The sequence below is a fragment of the Acipenser ruthenus genome, unplaced genomic scaffold (assembly GCF_902713425.1).
Source record: "Acipenser ruthenus unplaced genomic scaffold, fAciRut3.2 maternal haplotype, whole genome shotgun sequence".
In the NCBI taxonomy this organism is placed as follows: Eukaryota; Metazoa; Chordata; class Actinopteri; order Acipenseriformes; family Acipenseridae; genus Acipenser; species Acipenser ruthenus.
This window is the reverse complement of record NW_026708312.1, coordinates 39,926-55,249: the sequence shown is the minus strand read 5'-3', so window position 1 is coordinate 55,249 and position 15,324 is coordinate 39,926. Positions and strand designations below refer to the sequence as shown.

The following is a 15,324-nucleotide window of genomic DNA, read 5'->3' as shown; positions in this document are numbered from 1 at the left end:
TGCTTTCATGACTTTTATGTTTAGTGAGCTGGGGGTGATTCCTCCAAAATTTCCTTTTGTCCTCCACACATTTCAATTGTAAAATGTAATGCCTGCAGCACTTGATATTCCCAGGTGGTCTCCCATCCAAGTACTAACCAAGCCCAACATTGCTTAGCTTCTGAGATCAGACTTATTCAAGGTGGTGTGGCCGCAGGCGATTGCATTTCTGCTTTCATGACTTTTATGTTTAGTGAGCTGGGGGTGATTCCGCCAAAATTTCCTTTTGTCCTCCACACATTTCAATTGTAAAATGTAATGCCTGCAGCACTTGATATTCCCAGGTGGTCTCCCATCCAAGTACTAACCAAGCCCAACATTGCTTAGCTTCTGAGATCAGACGAGATCAGGCTTATTCAAGGTGGGGTGGCCGCAGGCGATTGCTGTTCTGCTTTCATGACTTTTATGTTTAGTGAGCTGGGGGTGATTCCGCCAAAATTTCCTTTTGTCCTCCACACATTTCAATTGTAAAATGTAATGCCTGCAGCACTTGATATTCCCAGGTGGTCTCCCATCCAAGTACTAACCAAGCCCAACATTGCTTAGCTTCTGAGATCAGACGAGATCAGGCTTATTCAAGGTGGTGTGGCCGCAGGCGATTGCATTTCTGCTTTCATGACTTTTATGTTTAGTGAGCTGGGGGTGATTCCTCCAAAATTTCCTTTTGTCCTCCACACATTTCAATTGTAAAATGTAATGCCTGCAGCACTTGATATTCCCAGGTGGTCTCCCATCCAAGTACTAACCAAGCCCAACATTGCTTAGCTTCTGAGATCAGACGAGATCAGGCTTATTCAAGGTGGTGTGGCCGCAGGCGATTGCATTTCTGCTTTCATGACTTTTATGTTTAGTGAGCTGGGGGTGATTCCTCCAAAATTTTCTTTTGTCCTCCACACATTTCAATTGTAAAATGTAATTACAAAAATGTAATGCCTGCAGCACTTGATATTCCCAGGTGGTCTCCCATCCAAGTACTAACCAAGCCCAACATTGCTTAGCTTCTGAGATCAGACGAGATCAGGCTTATTCAAGGTGGTGTGGCCGCAGGCGATTGCATTTCTGCTTTCATGACTTTTATGTTTAGTGAGCTGGGGGTGATTCCTCCAAAATTTCCTTTTGTCCTCCACACATTTCAATTGTAAAATGTAATGCCTGCAGCACTTGATATTCCCAGGTGGTCTCCCATCCAAGTACTAACCAAGCCCAACATTGCTTAGCTTCTGAGATCAGACGAGATCAGGCTTATTCAAGGTGGTGTGGCCGCAGGCGATTGCATTTCTGCTTTCATGACTTTTATGTTTAGTGAGCTGGGGGTGATTCCTCCAAAATTTCCTTTTGTCCTCCACACATTTCAATTGTAAAATGTAATTACAAAAATGTAATGCCTGCAGCACTTGATATTCCCAGGTGGTCTCCCATCCAAGTACTAACCAAGCCCAACATTGCTTAGCTTCTGAGATCAGACGAGATCAGGCTTATTCAAGGTGGTGTGGCCGCAGGCGATTGCGTTTCTGCTTTCATGACTTTTATGTTTAGTGAGCTGGGGGTGATTCCTCCAAAATTTCCTTTTGTCCTCCACACATTTCAATTGTAAAATGTAATTACAAAAATGTAATGCCTGCAGCACTTGATATTCCCAGGTGGTCTCCCATCCAAGTACTAACCAAGCCCAACATTGCTTAGCTTCTGAGATCAGACGAGATCAGGCTTATTCAAGGTGGTGTGGCCGCAGGCGATTGCATTTCTGCTTTCATGACTTTTATGTTTAGTGAGCTGGGGGTGATTCCTCCAAAATTTCCTTTTGTCCTCCACACATTTCAATTGTAAAATGTAATTACAAAAATGTAATGCCTGCAGCACTTGATATTCCCAGGTGGTCTCCCATCCAAGTACTAACCAAGCCCAACATTGCTTAGCTTCTGAGATCAGGCTTATTCAAGGTGGTGTGGCCGCAGGCGATTGCATTTCTGCTTTCATGACTTTTATGTTTAGTGAGCTGGGGGTGATTCCTCCAAAATTTCCTTTTGTCCTCCACACATTTCAATTGTAAAATGTAATGCCTGCAGCACTTGATATTCCCAGGTGGTCTCCCATCCAAGTACTAACCAAGCCCAACATTGCTTAGCTTCTGAGATCAGACGAGATCAGGCTTATTCAAGGTGGTGTGGCCGCAGGCGATTGCATTTCTGCTTTCATGACTTTTATGTTTAGTGAGCTGGGGGTGATTCCTCCAAAATTTCCTTTTGTCCTCTTCACATTTCTATTGTAAAATGTAATGCCTGCAGCACTTGATATTCCCAGGTGGTCTCCCATCCAAGTACTAACCAAGCCCAACATTGCTTAGCTTCTGAGATCAGACGAGATCAGGCTTATTCAAGGTGGTGTGGCCGCAGGCGATTGCATTTCTGCTTTCATGACTTTTATGTTTAGTGAGCTGGGGGTGATTCCTCCAAAATTTCCTTTTGTCCTCCACACATTTCAATTGTAAAATGTAATTACAAAAATGTAATGCCTGCAGCACTTGATATTCCCAGGTGGTCTCCCATCCAAGTACTAACCAAGCCCAACATTGCTTAGCTTCTGAGATCAGACGAGATCAGGCTTATTCAAGGTGGTGTGGCCGCAGGCGATTGCATTTCTGCTTTCATGACTTTTATGTTTAGTGAGCTGGGGGTGATTCCTCCAAAATTTCCTTTTGTCCTCCACACATTTCAATTGTAAAATGTAATGCCTGCAGCACTTGATATTCCCAGGTGGTCTCCCATCCAAGTACTAACCAAGCCCAACATTGCTTAGCTTCTGAGATCAGACGAGAACAGGCTTATTCAAGGTGGTGTGGCCGCAGGCGATTGCATTTCTGCTTTCATGACTTTTATGTTTAGTGAGCTGGGGGTGATTCCTCCAAAATTTCCTTTTCTCCTCCACACATTTCAATTGTAAAATGTAATGCCTGCAGCACTTGATATTCCCAGGTGGTCTCCCATCCAAGTACTAACCAAGCCCAACATTGCTTAGCTTCTGAGATCAGACGAGATCAGGCTTATTCAAGGTGGTGTGGCCGCAGGCGATTGCATTTCTGCTTTCATGACTTTTATGTTTAGTGAGCTGGGGGTGATTCCTCCAAAATTTCCTTTTGTCCTCCACACATTTCAATTGTAAAATGTAATTACAAAAATGTAATGCCTGCAGCACTTGATATTCCCAGGTGGTCTCCCATCCAAGTACTAACCAAGCCCAACATTGCTTAGCTTCTGAGATCAGACGAGATCAGGCTTATTCAAGGTGGTGTGGCCGCAGGCGATTGCATTTCTGCTTTCATGACTTTTATGTTTAGTGAGCTGGGGGTGATTCCTCCAAAATTTCCTTTTCTCCTCCACACATTTCAATTGTAAAATGTAATTACAAAAATGTAATGCCTGCAGCACTTGATATTCCCAGGTGGTCTCCCATCCAAGTACTAACCAAGCCCAACATTGCTTAGCTTCTGAGATCAGACGAGATCAGGCTTATTCAAGGTGGTGTGGCCGCAGGCGATTGCATTTCTGCTTTCATGACTTTTATGTTTAGTGAGCTGGGGGTGATTCCTCCAAAATTTCCTTTTGTCCTCCACACATTTCAATTGTAAAATGTAATTACAAAAATGTAATGCCTGCAGCACTTGATATTCCCAGGTGGTCTCCCATCCAAGTACTAACCAAGCCCAACATTGCTTAGCTTCTGAGATCAGACGAGATCAGGCTTAGTCAAGGTGGTGTGGCCGCAGGCGATTGCATTTCTGCTTTCATGACTTTTATGTTTAGTGAGCTGGGGGTGATTCCTCCAAAATTTCCTTTTGTCCTCCACACATTTCAATTGTAAAATGTAATGCTTGCAGCACTTGATATTCCCAGGTGGTCTCCCATCCAAGTACTAACCAAGCCCAACATTGCTTAGCTTCTGAGATCAGACGAGATCAGGCTTATTCAAGGTGGTGTGGCCGCAGGCGATTGCATTTCTGCTTTCATGACTTTTATGTTTAGTGAGCTGGGGGTGATTCCTCCAAAATTTCCTTTTGTCCTCCACACATTTCAATTGTAAAATGTAATGCCTGCAGTACTTGATATTCCCAGGTGGTCTCCCATCCAAGTACTAACCAAGCCCAACATTGCTTAGCTTCTGAGATCAGACGAGATCAGGCTTAGTCAAGGTGGTGTGGCCGCAGGCGATTGCATTTCTGCTTTCATGACTTTTATGTTTAGTGAGCTGGGGGTGATTCCTCCAAAATTTCCTTTTGTCCTCCACACATTTCAATTGTAAAATGTAATTACAAAAATGTAATGCCTGCAGCACTTGATATTCCCAGGTGGTCTCCCATCCAAGTACTAACCAAGCCCAACATTGCTTAGCTTCTGAGATCAGACGAGATCAGGCTTATTCAAGGTGGTGTGGCCGCAGGCGATTGCATTTCTGCTTTCATGACTTTTATGTTTAGTGAGCTGGGGGTGATTCCTCCAAAATTTCCTTTTGTCCTCCACACATTTCAATTGTAAAATGTAATTACAAAAATGTAATGCCTGCAGCACTTGATATTCCCAGGTGGTCTCCCATCCAAGTACTAACCAAGCCCAACATTGCTTAGCTTCTGAGATCAGACTAGATCAGGCGTATTCAAGGTGGTGTGGCCGCAGGCGATTGCATTTCTGCTTTCATGACTTTTATGTTTAGTGAGCTGGGTGTGATTCCTCCAAAATTTCCTTTTGTCCTCCACACATTTCAATTGTAAAATGTAATGCCTGCAGCACTTGATATTCCCAGGTGGTCTCCCATCCAAGTACTAACCAAGCCCAACATTGCTTAGCTTCTGAGATCAGACGAGATCAGGCTTAGTCAAGGTGGTGTGGCCGCAGGCGATTGCTTTTCTGCTTTCATGACTTTTATGTTTAGTGAGCTGGGGGTGATTCCTCCAAAATTTCCTTTTGTCCTCCACACATTTCAATTGTAAAATGTAATGCCTGCAGCACTTGATATTCCCAGGTGGTCTCCAATCCAAGTACTAACCAAGCCCAACATTGCTTAGCTTCTGAGATCAGACGAGATCAGGCTTATTCAAGGTGGTGTGGCCGCAGGCGATTGCGTTTCTGCTTTCATGACTTTTATGTTTAGTGAGCTGGGGGTGATTCCTCCAAAATTTCCTTTTGTCCTCCACACATTTCAATTGTAAAATGTAATGCCTGCAGCACTTGATATTCCCAGGTGGTCTCCCATCCAAGTACTAACCAAGCCCAACATTGCTTAGCTTCTGAGATCAGACGCGATCAGGCTTAGTCAAGGTGGTGTGGCCGCAGGCGATTGCATTTCTGCTTTCATGACTTTTATGTTTAGTGAGCTGGGGGTGATTCCTCCAAAATTTCCTTTTGTCCTCCACACATTTCAATTGTAAAATGTAATTACAAAAATGTAATGCCTGCAGCACTTGATATTCCCAGGTGGTCTCTCATCCAAGTACTAACCAAGCCCAACATTGCTTAGCTTCTGAGATCAGACGAGATCAGGCTTATTCAAGGTGGTGTGGCCGCAGGCGATTGCATTTCTGCTTTCATGACTTTTATGTTTAGTGAGCTGGGGGTGATTCCTCCAAAATTTCCTTTTGTCCTCCACACATTTCAATTGTAAAATGTAATTACAAAAATGTAATGCCTGCAGCACTTGATATTCCCAGGTGGTCTCCCATCCAAGTACTAACCAAGCCCAACATTGCTTAGCTTCTGAGATCAGACGAGATCAGGCTTATTCAAGGTGGTGTGGCCGCAGGCGATTGCATTTCTGCTTTCATGACTTTTATGTTTAGTGAGCTGGGGGTGATTCCTCCAAAATTTCCTTTTGTCCTCCACACATTTCAATTGTAAAATGTAATGCCTGCAGCACTTGATATTCCCAGGTGGTCTCCCATCCAAGTACTAACCAAGCCCAACATTGCTTAGCTTCTGAGATCAGACGAGATCAGGCTTATTCAAGGTGGTGTGGCCGCAGGCGAGTGCATTTCTGCTTTCATGACTTTTATGTTTAGTGAGCTGGGGGTGATTCCTCCAAAATTTCCTTTTGTCCTCCACACATTTCAATTGTAAAATGTAATGCCTGCAGCACTTGATATTCCCAGGTGGTCTCCCATCCAAGTACTAACCAAGCCCAACATTGCTTAGCTTCTGAGATCAGACGAGATCAGGCTTATTCAAGGTGGTGTGGCCGCAGGCGATTGCATTTCTGCTTTCATGACTTTTATGTTTAGTGAGCTGGGGGTGATTCCTCCAAAATTTCCTTTTGTCCTCCACACATTTCAATTGTAAAATGTAATGCCTGCAGCACTTGATATTCCCAGGTGGTCTCCCACCCAAGTACTAACCAAGCCCAACATTGCTTAGCTTCTGAGATCAGACGAGATCAGGCTTATTCAAGGTGGTGTGGCCGCAGGCGATTGCATTTCTGCTTTCATGACTTTTATGTTTAGTGAGCTGGGGGTGATTCCTCCAAAATTTCCTTTTGTCCTCCACACATTTCAATTGTAAAATGTAATTACTAAAATGAAATGCCTGCAGCACTTGATATTCCCAGGTGGTCTCCCATCCAAGTACTAACCAAGCCCAACATTGCTTAGCTTATGAGATCAGACGAGATCAGGCTTATTCAAGGTGGTGTGGCCGCAGGCGATTGCATTTCTGCTTTCATGACTTTTATGTTTAGTGAGCTGGGGGTGATTCCTCCAAAATTTCCTTTTGTCCTCCACACATTTCAATTGTAAAATGTAATTACAAAAATGTAATGCCTGCAGCACTTGATATTCCCAGGTGGTCTCCCATCCAAGTACTAACCAAGCCCAACATTGCTTAGCTTCTGAGATCAGACGAGATCAGGCTTATTCAAGGTGGTGTGGCCGCAGGCGATTGCATTTCTGCTTTCATGACTTTTATGTTTAGTGAGCTGGGGGTGATTCCTCCAAAATTTCCTTTTGTCCTCCACACATTTCAATTGTAAAATGTAATTACAAAAATGTAATGCCTGCAGCACTTGATATTCCCAGGTGGTCTCCCATCCAAGTACTAACCAAGCCCAACATTGCTTAGCTTCTGAGATCAGACGAGATCAGGCTTATTCAAGGTGGTGTTGCCGCAGGCGATTGCATTTCTGCTTTCATGACTTTTATGTTTAGTGAGCTGGGGGTGATTCCTCCAAAATTTCCTTTTGTCCTCCACACATTTCAATTGTAAAATGTAATGCCTGCAGCACTTGATATTCCCAGGTGGTCTCCCATCCAAGTACTAACCAAGCCCAACATTGCTTAGCTTCTGAGATCAGACGAGATCAGGCTTATTCAAGGTGGTGTGGCCGCAGGCGAGTGCATTTCTGCTTTCATGACTTTTATGTTTAGTGAGCTGGGGGTGATTCCTCCAAAATTTCCTTTTGTCCTCCACACATTTCAATTGTAAAATGTAATGCCTGCAGCACTTGATATTCCCAGGTGGTCTCCCATCCAAGTACTAACCAAGCCCAACATTGCTTAGCTTCTGAGATCAGACGAGATCAGGCTTATTCAAGGTGGTGTGGCCGCAGGCGATTGCATTTCTGCTTTCATGACTTTTATGTTTAGTGAGCTGGGGGTGATTCCTCCAAAATTTCCTTTTGTCCTCCACACATTTCAATTGTAAAATGTAATTACTAAAATGTAATGCCTGCAGCACTTGATATTCCCAGGTGGTCTCCCATCCAAGTACTAACCAAGCCCAACATTGCTTAGCTTCTGAGATCAGACGAGATCAGGCTTATTCAAGGTGGTGTGGCCGCAGGCGATTGCATTTCTGCTTTCATGACTTTTATGTTTAGTGAGCTGGGGGTGATTCCTCCAAAATTTCCTTTTGTCCTCCACACATTTCAATTGTAAAATGTAATTACAAAAATGTAATGCCTGCAGCACTTGATATTCCCAGGTGGTCTCTCATCCAAGTACTAACCAAGCCCAACATTGCTTAGCTTCTGAGATCAGACGAGATCAGGCTTATTCAAGGTGGTGTGGCCGCAGGCGATTGCATTTCTGCTTTCATGACTTTTATGTTTAGTGAGCTGGGGGTGATTCCTCCAAAATTTCCTTTTGTCCTCCACACATTTCAATTGTAAAATGTAATTACAAAAATGTAATGCCTGCAGCACTTGATATTCCCAGGTGGTCTCCCATCCAAGTACTAACCAAGCCCAACATTGCTTAGCTTCTGAGATCAGACGAGATCAGGCTTATTCAAGGTGGTGTGGCCGCAGGCGATTGCATTTCTGCTTTCATGACTTTTATGTTTAGTGAGCTGGGGGTGATTCCTCCAAAATTTCCTTTTGTCCTCCACACATTTCAATTGTAAAATGTAATGCCTGCAGCACTTGATATTCCCAGGTGGTCTCCCATCCAAGTACTAACCAAGCCCAACATTGCTTAGCTTCTGAGATCAGACGAGATCAGGCTTATTCAAGGTGGTGTGGCCGCAGGCGAGTGCATTTCTGCTTTCATGACTTTTATGTTTAGTGAGCTGGGGGTGATTCCTCCAAAATTTCCTTTTGTCCTCCACACATTTCAATTGTAAAATGTAATGCCTGCAGCACTTGATATTCCCAGGTGGTCTCCCATCCAAGTACTAACCAAGCCCAACATTGCTTAGCTTCTGAGATCAGACGAGATCAGGCTTATTCAAGGTGGTGTGGCCGCAGGCGATTGCATTTCTGCTTTCATGACTTTTATGTTTAGTGAGCTGGGGGTGATTCCTCCAAAATTTCCTTTTGTCCTCCACACATTTCAATTGTAAAATGTAATGCCTGCAGCACTTGATATTCCCAGGTGGTCTCCCACCCAAGTACTAACCAAGCCCAACATTGCTTAGCTTCTGAGATCAGACGAGATCAGGCTTATTCAAGGTGGTGTGGCCGCAGGCGATTGCATTTCTGCTTTCATGACTTTTATGTTTAGTGAGCTGGGGGTGATTCCTCCAAAATTTCCTTTTGTCCTCCACACATTTCAATTGTAAAATGTAATTACTAAAATGAAATGCCTGCAGCACTTGATATTCCCAGGTGGTCTCCCATCCAAGTACTAACCAAGCCCAACATTGCTTAGCTTATGAGATCAGACGAGATCAGGCTTATTCAAGGTGGTGTGGCCGCAGGCGATTGCATTTCTGCTTTCATGACTTTTATGTTTAGTGAGCTGGGGGTGATTCCTCCAAAATTTCCTTTTGTCCTCCACACATTTCAATTGTAAAATGTAATTACAAAAATGTAATGCCTGCAGCACTTGATATTCCCAGGTGGTCTCCCATCCAAGTACTAACCAAGCCCAACATTGCTTAGCTTCTGAGATCAGACGAGATCAGGCTTATTCAAGGTGGTGTGGCCGCAGGCGATTGCATTTCTGCTTTCATGACTTTTATGTTTAGTGAGCTGGGGGTGATTCCTCCAAAATTTCCTTTTGTCCTCCACACATTTCAATTGTAAAATGTAATTACAAAAATGTAATGCCTGCAGCACTTGATATTCCCAGGTGGTCTCCCATCCAAGTACTAACCAAGCCCAACATTGCTTAGCTTCTGAGATCAGACGAGATCAGGCTTATTCAAGGTGGTGTTGCCGCAGGCGATTGCATTTCTGCTTTCATGACTTTTATGTTTAGTGAGCTGGGGGTGATTCCTCCAAAATTTCCTTTTGTCCTCCACACATTTCAATTGTAAAATGTAATGCCTGCAGCACTTGATAGTCCCAGGTGGTCTCCCACCCAAGTACTAACCAAGCCCAACATTGCTTAGCTTCTGAGATCAGACGAGATCAGGCTTATTCAAGGTGGTGTGGCCGCAGGCGATTGCATTTCTGCTTTCATGACTTTTATGTTTAGTGAGCTGGGGGTGATTCCTCCAAAATTTCCTTTTGTCCTCCACACATTTCAATTGTAAAATGTAATTACAAAAATGTAATGCCTGCAGCACTTGATATTCCCAGGTGGTCTCCCATCCAAGTACTAACCAAGCCCAACATTGCTTAGCTTCTGAGATCAGACGAGATCAGGCTTATTCAAGGTGGTGTGGCCGCAGGCGATTGCATTTCTGCTTTCATGACTTTTATGTTTAGTGAGCTGGGGGTGATTCCTCCAAAATTTCCTTTTGTCCTCCACACATTTCAATTGTAAAATGTAATGCCTGCAGCACTTGATATTCCCAGGTGGTCTCCCATCCAAGTACTAACCAAGCCCAACATTGCTTAGCTTCTGAGATCAGACGAGATCAGGCTTATTCAAGGTGGTGTGGCCGCAGGCGATTGCATTTCTGCTTTCATGACTTTTATGTTTAGTGAGCTGGGGGTGATTCCTCCAAAATTTCCTTTTGTCCTCCACACATTTCAATTGTAAAATGTAATGCCTGCAGCACTTGATATTCCCAGGTGGTCTCCCACCCAAGTACTAACCAAGCCCAACATTGCTTAGCTTCTGAGATCAGACGAGATCAGGCTTATTCAAGGTGGTGTGGCCGCAGGCGATTGCATTTCTGCTTTCATGACTTTTATGTTTAGTGAGCTGGGGGTGATTCCTCCAAAATTTCCTTTTGTCCTCCACACATTTCAATTGTAAAATGTAATTACTAAAATGTAATGCCTGCAGCACTTGATATTCCCAGGTGGTCTCCCATCCAAGTACTAACCAAGCCCAACATTGCTTAGCTTCTGAGATCAGACGAGATCAGGCTTATTCAAGGTGGTGTGGCCGCAGGCGATTGCATTTCTGCTTTCATGACTTTTATGTTTAGTGAGCTGGGGGTGATTCCTCCAAAATTTCCTTTTGTCCTCCACACATTTCAATTGTAAAATGTAATTACAAAAATGTAATGCCTGCAGCACTTGATATTCCCAGGTGGTCTCCCATCCAAGTACTAACCAAGCCCAACATTGCTTAGCTTCTGAGATCAGACGAGATCAGGCTTATTCAAGGTGGTGTGGCCGCAGGCGATTGCATTTCTGCTTTCATGACTTTTATGTTTAGTGAGCTGGGGGTGATTCCTCCAAAATTTCCTTTTGTCCTCCACACATTTCAATTGTAAAATGTAATTACAACAATGTAATGCCTGCAGCACTTGATATTCCCAGGTGGTCTCCCATCCAAGTACTAACCAAGCCCAACATTGCTTAGCTTCTGAGATCAGACGAGATCTGGCTTATTTAAGGTGGTGTGGCCGCAGGCGATTGCATTTCTGCTTTCATGACTTTTATGTTTAGTGAGCTGGGGGTGATTCCTCCAAAATTTCCTTTTGTCCTCCACACATTTCAATTGTAAAATGTAATTACAAAAATGTAATGCCTGCAGCACTTGATATTCCCAGGTGGTCTCCCATCCAAGTACTAACCAAGCCCAACATTGCTTAGCTTCTGAGATCAGACGAGATCAGGCTTATTCAAGGTGGTGTGGCCGCAGGCGATTGCATTTCTGCTTTCATGACTTTTATGTTTAGTGAGCTGGGGGTGATTCCTCCAAAATTTCCTTTTGTCCTCCACACATTTCAATTGTAAAATGTAATGCCTGCAGCACTTGATATTCCCAGGTGGTCTCCCATCCAAGTACTAACCAAGCCCAACATTGCTTAGCTTCTGAGATCAGACGAGATCAGGCTTATTCAAGGTGGTGTGGCCGCAGGCGATTGCATTTCTGCTTTCATGACTTTTATGTTTAGTGAGCTGGGGGTGATTCCTCCAAAATTTCCTTTTGTCCTCCACACATTTCAATTGTAAAATGTAATTACAAAAATGTAATGCCTGCAGCACTTGATATTCCCAGGTGGTCTCCCATCCAAGTACTAACCAAGCCCAACATTGCTTAGCTTCTGAGATCAGACGAGATCAGGCTTATTCAAGGTGGTGTGGCCGCAGGCGAGTGCATTTCTGCTTTCATGACTTTTATGTTTAGTGAGCTGGGGGTGATTCCTCCAAAATTTCCTTTTGTCCTCCACACATTTCAATTGTAAAATGTAATGCCTGCAGCACTTGATATTCCCAGGTGGTCTCCCATCCAAGTACTAACCAAGCCCAACATTGCTTAGCTTCTGAGATCAGACGAGATCAGGCTTATTCAAGGTGGTGTGGCCGCAGGCGATTGCATTTCTGCTTTCATGACTTTTATGTTTAGTGAGCTGGGGGTGATTCCTCCAAAATTTCCTTTTGTCCTCCACACATTTCAATTGTAAAATGTAATTACAAAAATGTAATGCCTGCAGCACTTGATATTCCCAGGTGGTCTCCCATCCAAGTACTAACCAAGCCCAACATTGCTTAGCTTCTGAGATCAGACGAGATCAGGCTTATTCAAGGTGGTGTGGCCGCAGGCGATTGCATTTCTGCTTTCATGACTTTTATGTTTAGTGAGCTGGGGGTGATTCCTCCAAAATTTCCTTTTGTCCTCCACACATTTCAATTGTAAAATGTAATTACAAAAATGTAATGCCTGCAGCACTTGATATTCCCAGGTGGTCTCCCATCCAAGTACTAACCAAGCCCAACATTGCTTAGCTTCTGAGATCAGACGAGATCAGGCTTATTCAAGGTGGTGTGGCCGCAGGCGATTGCATTTCTGCTTTCATGACTTTTATGTTTAGTGAGCTGGGGGTGATTCCTCCAAAATTTCCTTTTGTCCTCCACACATTTCAATTGTAAAATGTAATGCCTGCAGCACTTGATATTCCCAGGTGGTCTCCCATCCAAGTACTAACCAAGCCCAACATTGCTTAGCTTCTGAGATCAGACGAGATCAGGCTTATTCAAGGTGGTGTGGCCGCAGGCGATTGCATTTCTGCTTTCATGACTTTTATGTTTAGTGAGCTGGGGGTGATTCCTCCAAAATTTCCTTTTGTCCTCCACACATTTCAATTGTAAAATGTAATGCCTGCAGCACTTGATATTCCCAGGTGGTCTCCCATCCAAGTACTAACCAAGCCCAACATTGCTTAGCTTCTGAGATCAGACGAGATCAGGCTTATTCAAGGTGGTGTGGCCGCAGGCGATTGCATTTCTGCTTTCATGACTTTTATGTTTAGTGAGCTGGGGGTGATTCCTCCAAAATTTCCTTTTGTCCTCCACACATTTCAATTGAAAAATGTAATGCCTGCAGCACTTGATATTCCCAGGTGGTCTCCCATCCAAGTACTAACCAAGCCCAACATTGCTTAGCTTCTGAGATCAGATGAGATCAGGCTTATTCAAGGTGGTGTGGCCGCAGGCGATTGCATTTCTGCTTTCATGACTTTTATGTTTAGTGAGCTGGGGGTGATTCCTCCAAAATTTCCTTTTGTCCTCCACACATTTCAATTTTAAAATGTAATTACAAAAATGTAATGCCTGCAGCACTTGATATTCCCAGGTGGTCTCCCATCCAAGTACTAACCAAGCCCAACATTGCTTAGCTTCTGAGATCAGACGAGATCAGGCTTATTCAAGGTGGTGTGGCCGCAGGCGATTGCATTTCTGCTTTCATGACTTTTATGTTTAGTGAGCTGGGGGTGATTCCTCCAAAATTTCCTTTTGTCCTCCACACATTTCAATTGTAAAATGTAATTACAAAAATGTAATGCCTGCAGCACTTGATATTCCCAGGTGGTCTCCCATCCAAGTACTAACCAAGCCCAACATTGCTTAGCTTCTGAGATCAGACGAGATCAGGCTTATTCAAGGTGGTGTGGCCGCAGGCGATTGCATTTCTGCTTTCATGACTTTTATGTTTAGTGAGCTGGGGGTGATTCCTCCAAAATTTCCTTTTGTCCTCCACACATTTCAATTGTAAAATGTAATTACAAAAATGTAATGCCTGCAGCACTTGATATTCCCAGGTGGTCTCCCATCCAAGTACTAACCAAGCCCAACATTGCTTAGCTTCTGAGATCAGACGAGATCAGGCTTATTCAAGGTGGTGTGGCCGCAGGCGATTGCATTTCTGCTTTCATGACTTTTATGTTTAGTGAGCTGGGGGTGATTCCTCCAAAATTTCCTTTTGTCCTCCACACATTTCAATTGTAAAATGTAATGCCTGCAGCACTTGATATTCCCAGGTGGTCTCCCATCCAAGTACTAACCAAGCCCAACATTGCTTAGCTTCTGAGATCAGACGAGATCAGGCTTATTCAAGGTGGTGTGGCCGCAGGCGATTGCATTTCTGCTTTCATGACTTTTATGTTTAGTGAGCTGGGGGTGATTCCTCCAAAATTTCCTTTTGTCCTCCACACATTTCAATTGTAAAATGTAATGCCTGCAGCACTTGATATTCCCAGGTGGTCTCCCATCCAAGTACTAACCAAGCCCAACATTGCTTAGCTTCTGAGATCAGACGAGATCAGGCTTATTCAAGGTGGTGTGGCCGCAGGCGATTGCATTTCTGCTTTCATGACTTTTATGTTTAGTGAGCTGGGGGTGATTCCTCCAAAATTTCCTTTTGTCCTCCACACATTTCAATTGTAAAATGTAATTACTAAAATGTAATGCCTGCAGCACTTGATATTCCCAGGTGGTCTCCCATCCAAGTACTAACCAAGCCCAACATTGCTTAGCTTCTGAGATCAGACGAGATCAGGCTTATTCAAGGTGGTGTGGCCGCAGGCGATTGCATTTCTGCTTTCATGACTTTTATGTTTAGTGAGCTGGGGGTGATTCCTCCAAAATTTCCTTTTGTCCTCCACACATTTCAATTGTAAAATGTAATGCCTGCAGCACTTGATATTCCCAGGTGGTCTCCCATCCAAGTACTAACCAAGCCCAACATTGCTTAGCTTCTGAGATCAGACGAGATCAGGCTTATTCAAGATGGTGTGGCCGCAGGCGATTGCGTTTCTGCTTTCATGACTTTTATGTTTAGTGAGCTGGGGGTGATTCCTCCAAAATTTCCTTTTGTCCTCCACACATTTCAATTCTAAAATGTAATGCCTGCAGCACTTGATATTCCCAGGTGGTCTCCCATCCAAGTACTAACCAAGCCCAACATTGCTTAGCTTCTGAGATCAGACGAGATCAGGCTTATTCAAGGTGGTGTGGCCGCAGGCGATTGCATTTCTGCTTTCATGACTTTTATGTTTAGTGAGCTGGGGGTGATTCCTCCAAAATTTCCTTTTGTCCTCCACACATTTCAATTGTAAAATGTAATGCCTGCAGCACTTGATATTCCCAGGTGGTCTCCCATCCAAGTACTAACCAAGCCCAACATTGCTTAGCTTCTGAGATCAGACGAGATCAGGCTTATTCAAGGTGGTGTGGCCGCAGGCG

General features: G+C 43.9%; 65 non-coding genes and 3 pseudogenes across 65 annotated transcripts; all 68 read right to left on the bottom strand.

The window, feature by feature from the left end:
• Positions 1-89: 89 nt before the first annotated feature.
• On the bottom strand, positions 90-198 carry LOC131731513 (5S ribosomal RNA; annotated as a pseudogene).
• A 100-nt stretch (positions 199-298) lies between these two features.
• LOC131731418 (5S ribosomal RNA) lies at positions 299-417 on the bottom strand. Its single transcript, XR_009324833.1, has one exon. It is a non-coding gene; the product is annotated as a 5S ribosomal RNA (ribosomal RNA).
• Positions 418-517: 100 nt separating this feature from the next.
• LOC131731360 (5S ribosomal RNA) lies at positions 518-636 on the bottom strand. Its single transcript, XR_009324775.1, has one exon. It is a non-coding gene; the product is annotated as a 5S ribosomal RNA (ribosomal RNA).
• A 100-nt stretch (positions 637-736) lies between these two features.
• LOC131731359 (5S ribosomal RNA) lies at positions 737-855 on the bottom strand. Its single transcript, XR_009324774.1, has one exon. It is a non-coding gene; the product is annotated as a 5S ribosomal RNA (ribosomal RNA).
• Positions 856-969: 114 nt separating this feature from the next.
• LOC131731357 (5S ribosomal RNA) lies at positions 970-1,088 on the bottom strand. The gene has a single exon (XR_009324772.1). It is a non-coding gene; the product is annotated as a 5S ribosomal RNA (ribosomal RNA).
• A 100-nt stretch (positions 1,089-1,188) lies between these two features.
• On the bottom strand, positions 1,189-1,307 carry LOC131731356 (5S ribosomal RNA). Its single transcript, XR_009324771.1, has one exon. It is a non-coding gene; the product is annotated as a 5S ribosomal RNA (ribosomal RNA).
• Positions 1,308-1,421: 114 nt separating this feature from the next.
• Positions 1,422-1,540, bottom strand: LOC131731355 (5S ribosomal RNA). The gene has a single exon (XR_009324770.1). It is a non-coding gene; the product is annotated as a 5S ribosomal RNA (ribosomal RNA).
• A 114-nt stretch (positions 1,541-1,654) lies between these two features.
• LOC131731354 (5S ribosomal RNA) lies at positions 1,655-1,773 on the bottom strand. Its single transcript, XR_009324769.1, has one exon. It is a non-coding gene; the product is annotated as a 5S ribosomal RNA (ribosomal RNA).
• Positions 1,774-1,887: 114 nt separating this feature from the next.
• Positions 1,888-1,996, bottom strand: LOC131731490 (5S ribosomal RNA; annotated as a pseudogene).
• Positions 1,997-2,096: 100 nt separating this feature from the next.
• On the bottom strand, positions 2,097-2,215 carry LOC131731353 (5S ribosomal RNA). The gene has a single exon (XR_009324768.1). It is a non-coding gene; the product is annotated as a 5S ribosomal RNA (ribosomal RNA).
• Positions 2,216-2,315: 100 nt separating this feature from the next.
• LOC131731352 (5S ribosomal RNA) lies at positions 2,316-2,434 on the bottom strand. Its single transcript, XR_009324767.1, has one exon. It is a non-coding gene; the product is annotated as a 5S ribosomal RNA (ribosomal RNA).
• A 114-nt stretch (positions 2,435-2,548) lies between these two features.
• Positions 2,549-2,667, bottom strand: LOC131731351 (5S ribosomal RNA). Its single transcript, XR_009324766.1, has one exon. It is a non-coding gene; the product is annotated as a 5S ribosomal RNA (ribosomal RNA).
• A 100-nt stretch (positions 2,668-2,767) lies between these two features.
• LOC131731440 (5S ribosomal RNA) lies at positions 2,768-2,886 on the bottom strand. Its single transcript, XR_009324854.1, has one exon. It is a non-coding gene; the product is annotated as a 5S ribosomal RNA (ribosomal RNA).
• Positions 2,887-2,986: 100 nt separating this feature from the next.
• Positions 2,987-3,105, bottom strand: LOC131731350 (5S ribosomal RNA). The gene has a single exon (XR_009324765.1). It is a non-coding gene; the product is annotated as a 5S ribosomal RNA (ribosomal RNA).
• Positions 3,106-3,219: 114 nt separating this feature from the next.
• Positions 3,220-3,338, bottom strand: LOC131731349 (5S ribosomal RNA). The gene has a single exon (XR_009324764.1). It is a non-coding gene; the product is annotated as a 5S ribosomal RNA (ribosomal RNA).
• A 114-nt stretch (positions 3,339-3,452) lies between these two features.
• Positions 3,453-3,571, bottom strand: LOC131731348 (5S ribosomal RNA). Its single transcript, XR_009324763.1, has one exon. It is a non-coding gene; the product is annotated as a 5S ribosomal RNA (ribosomal RNA).
• A 114-nt stretch (positions 3,572-3,685) lies between these two features.
• On the bottom strand, positions 3,686-3,804 carry LOC131731394 (5S ribosomal RNA). The gene has a single exon (XR_009324809.1). It is a non-coding gene; the product is annotated as a 5S ribosomal RNA (ribosomal RNA).
• A 100-nt stretch (positions 3,805-3,904) lies between these two features.
• Positions 3,905-4,023, bottom strand: LOC131731419 (5S ribosomal RNA). Its single transcript, XR_009324834.1, has one exon. It is a non-coding gene; the product is annotated as a 5S ribosomal RNA (ribosomal RNA).
• A 100-nt stretch (positions 4,024-4,123) lies between these two features.
• LOC131731434 (5S ribosomal RNA) lies at positions 4,124-4,242 on the bottom strand. Its single transcript, XR_009324849.1, has one exon. It is a non-coding gene; the product is annotated as a 5S ribosomal RNA (ribosomal RNA).
• A 114-nt stretch (positions 4,243-4,356) lies between these two features.
• On the bottom strand, positions 4,357-4,475 carry LOC131731346 (5S ribosomal RNA). Its single transcript, XR_009324761.1, has one exon. It is a non-coding gene; the product is annotated as a 5S ribosomal RNA (ribosomal RNA).
• A 114-nt stretch (positions 4,476-4,589) lies between these two features.
• LOC131731378 (5S ribosomal RNA) lies at positions 4,590-4,708 on the bottom strand. Its single transcript, XR_009324793.1, has one exon. It is a non-coding gene; the product is annotated as a 5S ribosomal RNA (ribosomal RNA).
• A 100-nt stretch (positions 4,709-4,808) lies between these two features.
• LOC131731393 (5S ribosomal RNA) lies at positions 4,809-4,927 on the bottom strand. The gene has a single exon (XR_009324808.1). It is a non-coding gene; the product is annotated as a 5S ribosomal RNA (ribosomal RNA).
• Positions 4,928-5,027: 100 nt separating this feature from the next.
• LOC131731456 (5S ribosomal RNA) lies at positions 5,028-5,146 on the bottom strand. The gene has a single exon (XR_009324869.1). It is a non-coding gene; the product is annotated as a 5S ribosomal RNA (ribosomal RNA).
• Positions 5,147-5,246: 100 nt separating this feature from the next.
• LOC131731430 (5S ribosomal RNA) lies at positions 5,247-5,365 on the bottom strand. Its single transcript, XR_009324845.1, has one exon. It is a non-coding gene; the product is annotated as a 5S ribosomal RNA (ribosomal RNA).
• A 114-nt stretch (positions 5,366-5,479) lies between these two features.
• LOC131731445 (5S ribosomal RNA) lies at positions 5,480-5,598 on the bottom strand. The gene has a single exon (XR_009324859.1). It is a non-coding gene; the product is annotated as a 5S ribosomal RNA (ribosomal RNA).
• Positions 5,599-5,712: 114 nt separating this feature from the next.
• Positions 5,713-5,831, bottom strand: LOC131731345 (5S ribosomal RNA). The gene has a single exon (XR_009324760.1). It is a non-coding gene; the product is annotated as a 5S ribosomal RNA (ribosomal RNA).
• Positions 5,832-5,931: 100 nt separating this feature from the next.
• Positions 5,932-6,050, bottom strand: LOC131731344 (5S ribosomal RNA). Its single transcript, XR_009324759.1, has one exon. It is a non-coding gene; the product is annotated as a 5S ribosomal RNA (ribosomal RNA).
• A 100-nt stretch (positions 6,051-6,150) lies between these two features.
• On the bottom strand, positions 6,151-6,269 carry LOC131731343 (5S ribosomal RNA). Its single transcript, XR_009324758.1, has one exon. It is a non-coding gene; the product is annotated as a 5S ribosomal RNA (ribosomal RNA).
• A 100-nt stretch (positions 6,270-6,369) lies between these two features.
• On the bottom strand, positions 6,370-6,488 carry LOC131731382 (5S ribosomal RNA). Its single transcript, XR_009324797.1, has one exon. It is a non-coding gene; the product is annotated as a 5S ribosomal RNA (ribosomal RNA).
• A 114-nt stretch (positions 6,489-6,602) lies between these two features.
• LOC131731439 (5S ribosomal RNA) lies at positions 6,603-6,721 on the bottom strand. The gene has a single exon (XR_009324853.1). It is a non-coding gene; the product is annotated as a 5S ribosomal RNA (ribosomal RNA).
• A 114-nt stretch (positions 6,722-6,835) lies between these two features.
• On the bottom strand, positions 6,836-6,954 carry LOC131731342 (5S ribosomal RNA). Its single transcript, XR_009324757.1, has one exon. It is a non-coding gene; the product is annotated as a 5S ribosomal RNA (ribosomal RNA).
• Positions 6,955-7,068: 114 nt separating this feature from the next.
• Positions 7,069-7,187, bottom strand: LOC131731405 (5S ribosomal RNA). The gene has a single exon (XR_009324820.1). It is a non-coding gene; the product is annotated as a 5S ribosomal RNA (ribosomal RNA).
• A 100-nt stretch (positions 7,188-7,287) lies between these two features.
• Positions 7,288-7,406, bottom strand: LOC131731341 (5S ribosomal RNA). Its single transcript, XR_009324756.1, has one exon. It is a non-coding gene; the product is annotated as a 5S ribosomal RNA (ribosomal RNA).
• Positions 7,407-7,506: 100 nt separating this feature from the next.
• On the bottom strand, positions 7,507-7,625 carry LOC131731340 (5S ribosomal RNA). Its single transcript, XR_009324755.1, has one exon. It is a non-coding gene; the product is annotated as a 5S ribosomal RNA (ribosomal RNA).
• A 114-nt stretch (positions 7,626-7,739) lies between these two features.
• Positions 7,740-7,858, bottom strand: LOC131731339 (5S ribosomal RNA). The gene has a single exon (XR_009324754.1). It is a non-coding gene; the product is annotated as a 5S ribosomal RNA (ribosomal RNA).
• Positions 7,859-7,972: 114 nt separating this feature from the next.
• Positions 7,973-8,091, bottom strand: LOC131731444 (5S ribosomal RNA). Its single transcript, XR_009324858.1, has one exon. It is a non-coding gene; the product is annotated as a 5S ribosomal RNA (ribosomal RNA).
• A 114-nt stretch (positions 8,092-8,205) lies between these two features.
• On the bottom strand, positions 8,206-8,324 carry LOC131731338 (5S ribosomal RNA). Its single transcript, XR_009324753.1, has one exon. It is a non-coding gene; the product is annotated as a 5S ribosomal RNA (ribosomal RNA).
• A 100-nt stretch (positions 8,325-8,424) lies between these two features.
• Positions 8,425-8,543, bottom strand: LOC131731337 (5S ribosomal RNA). Its single transcript, XR_009324752.1, has one exon. It is a non-coding gene; the product is annotated as a 5S ribosomal RNA (ribosomal RNA).
• A 100-nt stretch (positions 8,544-8,643) lies between these two features.
• On the bottom strand, positions 8,644-8,762 carry LOC131731335 (5S ribosomal RNA). Its single transcript, XR_009324750.1, has one exon. It is a non-coding gene; the product is annotated as a 5S ribosomal RNA (ribosomal RNA).
• Positions 8,763-8,862: 100 nt separating this feature from the next.
• LOC131731380 (5S ribosomal RNA) lies at positions 8,863-8,981 on the bottom strand. The gene has a single exon (XR_009324795.1). It is a non-coding gene; the product is annotated as a 5S ribosomal RNA (ribosomal RNA).
• Positions 8,982-9,095: 114 nt separating this feature from the next.
• On the bottom strand, positions 9,096-9,214 carry LOC131731438 (5S ribosomal RNA). The gene has a single exon (XR_009324852.1). It is a non-coding gene; the product is annotated as a 5S ribosomal RNA (ribosomal RNA).
• Positions 9,215-9,328: 114 nt separating this feature from the next.
• On the bottom strand, positions 9,329-9,447 carry LOC131731334 (5S ribosomal RNA). The gene has a single exon (XR_009324749.1). It is a non-coding gene; the product is annotated as a 5S ribosomal RNA (ribosomal RNA).
• A 114-nt stretch (positions 9,448-9,561) lies between these two features.
• Positions 9,562-9,680, bottom strand: LOC131731404 (5S ribosomal RNA). Its single transcript, XR_009324819.1, has one exon. It is a non-coding gene; the product is annotated as a 5S ribosomal RNA (ribosomal RNA).
• Positions 9,681-9,780: 100 nt separating this feature from the next.
• Positions 9,781-9,899, bottom strand: LOC131731457 (5S ribosomal RNA). Its single transcript, XR_009324870.1, has one exon. It is a non-coding gene; the product is annotated as a 5S ribosomal RNA (ribosomal RNA).
• A 114-nt stretch (positions 9,900-10,013) lies between these two features.
• On the bottom strand, positions 10,014-10,132 carry LOC131731333 (5S ribosomal RNA). The gene has a single exon (XR_009324748.1). It is a non-coding gene; the product is annotated as a 5S ribosomal RNA (ribosomal RNA).
• A 100-nt stretch (positions 10,133-10,232) lies between these two features.
• Positions 10,233-10,351, bottom strand: LOC131731332 (5S ribosomal RNA). Its single transcript, XR_009324747.1, has one exon. It is a non-coding gene; the product is annotated as a 5S ribosomal RNA (ribosomal RNA).
• A 100-nt stretch (positions 10,352-10,451) lies between these two features.
• Positions 10,452-10,570, bottom strand: LOC131731379 (5S ribosomal RNA). Its single transcript, XR_009324794.1, has one exon. It is a non-coding gene; the product is annotated as a 5S ribosomal RNA (ribosomal RNA).
• Positions 10,571-10,684: 114 nt separating this feature from the next.
• LOC131731331 (5S ribosomal RNA) lies at positions 10,685-10,803 on the bottom strand. Its single transcript, XR_009324746.1, has one exon. It is a non-coding gene; the product is annotated as a 5S ribosomal RNA (ribosomal RNA).
• A 114-nt stretch (positions 10,804-10,917) lies between these two features.
• Positions 10,918-11,036, bottom strand: LOC131731330 (5S ribosomal RNA). Its single transcript, XR_009324745.1, has one exon. It is a non-coding gene; the product is annotated as a 5S ribosomal RNA (ribosomal RNA).
• A 114-nt stretch (positions 11,037-11,150) lies between these two features.
• On the bottom strand, positions 11,151-11,269 carry LOC131731467 (5S ribosomal RNA; annotated as a pseudogene).
• A 114-nt stretch (positions 11,270-11,383) lies between these two features.
• Positions 11,384-11,502, bottom strand: LOC131731329 (5S ribosomal RNA). The gene has a single exon (XR_009324744.1). It is a non-coding gene; the product is annotated as a 5S ribosomal RNA (ribosomal RNA).
• Positions 11,503-11,602: 100 nt separating this feature from the next.
• LOC131731328 (5S ribosomal RNA) lies at positions 11,603-11,721 on the bottom strand. The gene has a single exon (XR_009324743.1). It is a non-coding gene; the product is annotated as a 5S ribosomal RNA (ribosomal RNA).
• A 114-nt stretch (positions 11,722-11,835) lies between these two features.
• On the bottom strand, positions 11,836-11,954 carry LOC131731327 (5S ribosomal RNA). Its single transcript, XR_009324742.1, has one exon. It is a non-coding gene; the product is annotated as a 5S ribosomal RNA (ribosomal RNA).
• Positions 11,955-12,054: 100 nt separating this feature from the next.
• LOC131731326 (5S ribosomal RNA) lies at positions 12,055-12,173 on the bottom strand. Its single transcript, XR_009324741.1, has one exon. It is a non-coding gene; the product is annotated as a 5S ribosomal RNA (ribosomal RNA).
• A 114-nt stretch (positions 12,174-12,287) lies between these two features.
• Positions 12,288-12,406, bottom strand: LOC131731324 (5S ribosomal RNA). The gene has a single exon (XR_009324739.1). It is a non-coding gene; the product is annotated as a 5S ribosomal RNA (ribosomal RNA).
• Positions 12,407-12,520: 114 nt separating this feature from the next.
• On the bottom strand, positions 12,521-12,639 carry LOC131731323 (5S ribosomal RNA). Its single transcript, XR_009324738.1, has one exon. It is a non-coding gene; the product is annotated as a 5S ribosomal RNA (ribosomal RNA).
• Positions 12,640-12,739: 100 nt separating this feature from the next.
• On the bottom strand, positions 12,740-12,858 carry LOC131731322 (5S ribosomal RNA). The gene has a single exon (XR_009324737.1). It is a non-coding gene; the product is annotated as a 5S ribosomal RNA (ribosomal RNA).
• A 100-nt stretch (positions 12,859-12,958) lies between these two features.
• On the bottom strand, positions 12,959-13,077 carry LOC131731321 (5S ribosomal RNA). Its single transcript, XR_009324736.1, has one exon. It is a non-coding gene; the product is annotated as a 5S ribosomal RNA (ribosomal RNA).
• Positions 13,078-13,177: 100 nt separating this feature from the next.
• Positions 13,178-13,296, bottom strand: LOC131731364 (5S ribosomal RNA). The gene has a single exon (XR_009324779.1). It is a non-coding gene; the product is annotated as a 5S ribosomal RNA (ribosomal RNA).
• A 114-nt stretch (positions 13,297-13,410) lies between these two features.
• Positions 13,411-13,529, bottom strand: LOC131731320 (5S ribosomal RNA). Its single transcript, XR_009324735.1, has one exon. It is a non-coding gene; the product is annotated as a 5S ribosomal RNA (ribosomal RNA).
• Positions 13,530-13,643: 114 nt separating this feature from the next.
• Positions 13,644-13,762, bottom strand: LOC131731319 (5S ribosomal RNA). Its single transcript, XR_009324734.1, has one exon. It is a non-coding gene; the product is annotated as a 5S ribosomal RNA (ribosomal RNA).
• A 114-nt stretch (positions 13,763-13,876) lies between these two features.
• On the bottom strand, positions 13,877-13,995 carry LOC131731318 (5S ribosomal RNA). Its single transcript, XR_009324733.1, has one exon. It is a non-coding gene; the product is annotated as a 5S ribosomal RNA (ribosomal RNA).
• Positions 13,996-14,095: 100 nt separating this feature from the next.
• On the bottom strand, positions 14,096-14,214 carry LOC131731317 (5S ribosomal RNA). Its single transcript, XR_009324732.1, has one exon. It is a non-coding gene; the product is annotated as a 5S ribosomal RNA (ribosomal RNA).
• A 100-nt stretch (positions 14,215-14,314) lies between these two features.
• On the bottom strand, positions 14,315-14,433 carry LOC131731316 (5S ribosomal RNA). Its single transcript, XR_009324731.1, has one exon. It is a non-coding gene; the product is annotated as a 5S ribosomal RNA (ribosomal RNA).
• A 114-nt stretch (positions 14,434-14,547) lies between these two features.
• LOC131731315 (5S ribosomal RNA) lies at positions 14,548-14,666 on the bottom strand. Its single transcript, XR_009324730.1, has one exon. It is a non-coding gene; the product is annotated as a 5S ribosomal RNA (ribosomal RNA).
• Positions 14,667-14,766: 100 nt separating this feature from the next.
• On the bottom strand, positions 14,767-14,885 carry LOC131731402 (5S ribosomal RNA). Its single transcript, XR_009324817.1, has one exon. It is a non-coding gene; the product is annotated as a 5S ribosomal RNA (ribosomal RNA).
• A 100-nt stretch (positions 14,886-14,985) lies between these two features.
• On the bottom strand, positions 14,986-15,104 carry LOC131731313 (5S ribosomal RNA). Its single transcript, XR_009324728.1, has one exon. It is a non-coding gene; the product is annotated as a 5S ribosomal RNA (ribosomal RNA).
• Positions 15,105-15,204: 100 nt separating this feature from the next.
• LOC131731312 (5S ribosomal RNA) lies at positions 15,205-15,323 on the bottom strand. The gene has a single exon (XR_009324727.1). It is a non-coding gene; the product is annotated as a 5S ribosomal RNA (ribosomal RNA).
• Between the last annotated feature and the right edge of the window lies 1 nt (position 15,324).